The sequence below is a fragment of the Ceratosolen solmsi genome, unplaced genomic scaffold, assembly GCF_000503995.2.
Source record: "Ceratosolen solmsi marchali unplaced genomic scaffold, CerSol_1.0 scaffold23, whole genome shotgun sequence".
In the NCBI taxonomy this organism is placed as follows: Eukaryota; Metazoa; Arthropoda; class Insecta; order Hymenoptera; family Agaonidae; genus Ceratosolen; species Ceratosolen solmsi.
The window spans coordinates 5,532,446-5,537,193 of NW_011948430.1; the positions used below are offsets into that span (position 1 = coordinate 5,532,446).

The 4,748-nt window shown below is 40.9% G+C and overlaps 1 protein-coding gene across 1 annotated transcript in view; it reads left to right on the forward strand.

The window, feature by feature from the left end:
* The window catches only part of LOC105364137 (rap guanine nucleotide exchange factor 6-like), a 45,429-nt gene that overhangs the window by 36,745 nt on the left and 3,936 nt on the right, over positions 1–4,748 (forward strand). The window lies entirely within an intron of this gene.

A 4,748-nucleotide genomic window follows, 5' to 3' on the forward strand; every position in this document is an offset into this window, starting at 1 on the left:
GGAGGAGGAGGAGGAGGAGGAGGAGTGCCAAGTAAGAAAGGAAGAGAGAAATAAATAGAGAAGAAAGGTGGGAAAAAAGAGAGGGAGGCGCGCCTCGAGAACTTGAAGACGAGGTCAGGACGTTTTCTCTGGGACTTGCGCGTCTCTACACTCGGTTCGACGCTCGCGCTTTAGCCCGAAGCGCGCTGACGCTCCTAACCCTGTCTCAGTCTCTCGTGACGGGGTGCGCAGGACGTAGGTGGAGCATTCGTCGCGGTAACAGCACGTACACCTGCTCGGAGCTTCGTAGGAATTAAAAATTTTTATGAAGGCTTAGTGTCGATATGAGAAAATGTGTCGGACGCTTTAAGCGATCTATCAGGGGCTTATAAAAACGAATTTTTACTTACAATCTCGCGGCTTTAACGAATTTAAAACAGTACGTTTATGTAAGTGAGAGAGAGAGAGAGAGAGAGAGAGAGAGAGAGAGAGAGAGAGCTCTGAATGTGTAGGGCATTTGAAAATTCTGCATCGCGGCGTACGAAAATACATAAGCTTCCAAATGCTTTTTCAAGCGAACCAGCATAAATATGCAATTCAAATCATTCCCGATTCATTGTATATTTTCGTTCGTTTCCTATAAACGCGGTATTTCGTGTTTTTATAAGATTAATGGACTTATGGATAATGAACATTGTTTATGAATGTTTGAGTATAAATACCGTTCTCTATTTTTGTATGAATGATTAATGTACTTTCGTATTTCAAAGCTGCACCAAGGTTTGTTCACGCGAATTATTGAAATTCGAAACTTAGACACAAAGTGGAATTGGTATTCAAATATTGATCCTCTATCTTTCAGGCGTAGAAATGGCCAATATATTATGCATTTACGTATGCGTAAAGTGGTTCGGATTTTTTTCGTACGAGCCAGCAATGTGATAAATCGTGTCTAGAGGTGTTAAACGTTGTTGACTCATACTGGAATTCGCGGAATGTGTTGGAGTTGTCAGAAGTCTTAAAAGTGAATAACCAAATAACTTTATACGAGAGACAATGAATATTAATATAAATATTGCGCTTCTTAATTATTGGATATGTGCTATTGTTGCGTGAACAGGATTGAATATCTGTTAATTATTATACGCCATTGGACATAAGATTTTTCGTGAAAAATTCCCTTGCCATGTAAATTTATCCTCTTCATTCGGCTTTCTTTACTTCATCCCACTCCTTTAATCTAAACATACTAACGAGTTAAATTAACAAATGAAGAAATTTGAACGTCGATTGCAGCTTCGAATGAATTTTATTGGGATATTGCTACAATTTAAATGAAATGAAAATACTCTACGATCGATACGATCGATGATTTTGTCAATTTTTATATAACATAGTTCATTCAACGTAAACCGTCGACTCCCAAAACCCCCCTATCCCACCTCTCCCATATCGCCGAAAAATCGTCATTATTAATTAAATGGAAAAGGGCGTTCTTAATTAATCCCGTGGGTTTCAAATAATATTAGCTGCTCGTGTTCATTTTCGCGTTACAAGCTTATCAAAATAGCCTATAAAAGATTATATATAGGCAGTAAAGAGTAAAGTCGGTGTTCGATGTAAAGAAGAAAGAGTAAGACAACAAAAGGGTATTCTCAATATTAATTGCAAATCCTAAAACTAATAAGCATGCTATTGTCTTTCATAATGAAAGCTCCAAATTAGCTTAATTTAAAAACAGCGTATAAACCAAGTTAGCGCGTGTAATATACTTTGCGAAAGCAGTACTGGCATGTAAAAGAATTCGTGAATTTCTTAAAACGACGTCCTCAAGTGCCGCCGAAATGACCGAGGATAGCCTTTGCATTTTAACAACTCAAGTTGTCGAAAAATTCCCTTCCTAAGGGCGTCCGTCGAACGTGCCTCTTCATCCTGTTTCATCCCCCCCCCGGCCCCTTTACCGCGATCCAACACCATTTCACCCCCTTTCACCACCGCCCCACCACCGTCGCCCCACCCAATCGGCAAGGAAGGCTAGGACGGACATTAAAGGCCGTAGGGAAGCGTGGGGCAGGCGAGCAAGTCAGAGCGTCGAAAGCTCGATATTATCGGCGCTTCCAATCCCGCGCGGAATAAGGAAGGAAGAGCCACTACCAACGCTGCTAGACGTCTCCTCGCGCAAGCCTCCCGCATCCTCCCGCGTCGGCCGTTTTCTCGGCGGCGCGTGTTCGGCATGCTCAAGTTCTGCTCGCCGGCCCAGCGTCGGCGCAGCTGCAACGCCGCCACCAACACATGCACGACTTATACGGTGAGAGAACAACAAGCGCCGGCAGGGGAGAGTCGCGCGAATTAGCCGCGAAATATCGTATGCCGCGGGCGTTCGAGCTGCGTCTTTTCCCAACGCGAGCCGTCTAGACGTTTTCAAAACAGCCTGTGCCAACGCTACAATCGACCCCGAGCTTAAACAAATACGGCCGAGGCTACGCGCCGCCAGTGGGGACGATTTTTCCATACCAGGGAATGAATGGGAGGGACGAAGGCCCGGCTCCATTCGTCGGATAAAAGCGCGCGATCCTAAGGGGAAAGAAAGTACAAATTAGAGGTTCGAATGTAACGCGCTTACGAATATATAAAGCGAGAGAGAGAGAGAGAGAGAGAGAGAGAGAGAGAGAGAGTGAATATAAAGCGATTCATTCGTGCCCGGGCACCAGTGGTAAATACCATCTGCAATTAAATCTGTATTCTACTACGTCATGTTTCCTTGTCATTCGCTTTATTCGCTCATACGGATATTCGCTTAAACGGCCATTAATGCGCACGCTAGCGCATGGAAGAGCAGCTTCGATTACACTAGCACCCTCACTTTCTTCGGCAATGTGAAAGGGCGTTGTGACTAAATGCGCGCCATCGAAATCTCCATCGCTTCCCAATGCTTGATTACTCGATTCGCGCGCGAATATCGGAAAAGTCTGGCGCCTAATGGCTAGCAACCGCAAATACAAGGCTGCACGCTGTTGGAGTATTCGGTAGGGAGATCCGTGCGACACCTGACGGCGTTGACGACTCGTTTATCGTCGATTTCTCGACTCGGCCGCCGCGTCGTTATTTGCTAATCAGTCATTTAATTTACGGCGCTATCCCGGCTGACATGCCAATTTATTGGACTTTACGTGTGACGACGTCATTCCTAAGCTCCAAAGTTCTTTTAACATCGCGAGATGTTAATTCCGTACTACCACAAGCTATGATTGGACTGCTTTGCCGCTAATCGATGGCTCGAATAATAGTTCGACCATGCTAAAGCTATATTGACGGCCTTTACTCTCCTAAACTATAAAAATAACTTGTTTCTGATTTCTCTATTTATGTATTATTATTTATTGTTTTATTTCTATGCCTTGTAAATCATAAAATTTCTTGCATTGTGAAAAACTTGTATTGTTGTTCAGAAATTTAGGTAAATAACAGGATGCTTAAAACTGTACTTAAGGATGCAAAATTTTATCACAACATTCTTTGGAATGAAAAGAGCCGAAAACAATAACAAAAACCAAAAAAAAAACACAAAAAAAAAAGCTTACTGCAAAAAAATTTTTACTTTTTTAAAAATATCCACACTTTCACAACGTAAAGTAAGTTTTGTCGCAAAATTTAATAGAGTAATGACTACTAATCTTGCGATTAATTATCTGCTAATTTTATCTGCAAATTAATCTTTACTATTTAACATACTATTAATTACTTTTCATGATATTATATAACCACTTATATTAATATAATAAATAGTTTTTATTTTTTTTTATTCTTTAAGCCCTTATGAGATCGTGTAGTTAAACTGTAAACATTGACGACCGACGATGGTAATACTTTCTAGATCAGTTCTATATTTTCTCCTATCCCTGATCTCATTTTTCCAATGTATTTTCAAAACACTATATCGATTGTACGTGCGCAGAAATATTCCAACGAAAATTCAAGGCTCCGATGAAATCATTCACACGTGGTTTTAGTCGAATGAGAATTGTAGACAATATTTATCTTCATTATTTTTGGCGATATTATACAAATGTTTTAGCTTTTTACGAGCAAAGTCAGGGAGCATTTTCAAGGTAATTCATTCCCATGTGTATTCGCCTGTGCGACATGAAAGCAACTTCGATAATAACACAATGTGAAAAGAACAAAAAAAAAAAAAAAAAAAGAACAAGAAAAAAAAAAGAAAACAAAACAAAACCCTGGTAATATCGATAAACAAAAGCGATTCTAACTCTTATAAACATAAATAGAATCGGAGTAAAAATAAACAGCCGGAATGAAATAAAAAGAAAAAAAAGAGCGTGTGGAACTATTAGGCAGCGAATGATTCTCCGCCGAGGAAAATGACGTAATTAAACACGAGATTATGCACGTATATTACAAGGTAAACATTTATTTACAAGTCGCGCGCTCCAATTGTATGTGCACGTAACGTAAGCCTGATGCACATCAAAGATAATTTGTAACTCGCTTTGTGGCATTTAGATACACCCCCGTACACCATATTGCAGGGCATCGTGATAAACGGCGGGACAGAAGGTCAGGGAAATAGTGCAAAATAATTTGCGCGCGACTCGAGTGTACGAATGACTGGAATTCCTTATGCTAGTAGAATTATAATTCCAGTGAGAAGTTTTTGTCGGGCCGATGCGCCCGATTGTATGGATTAAGAAAATAAATGGCACGGAACTACGAGGCGTCCGAGTTCCGCTAATACCATTGCCCCAACCACG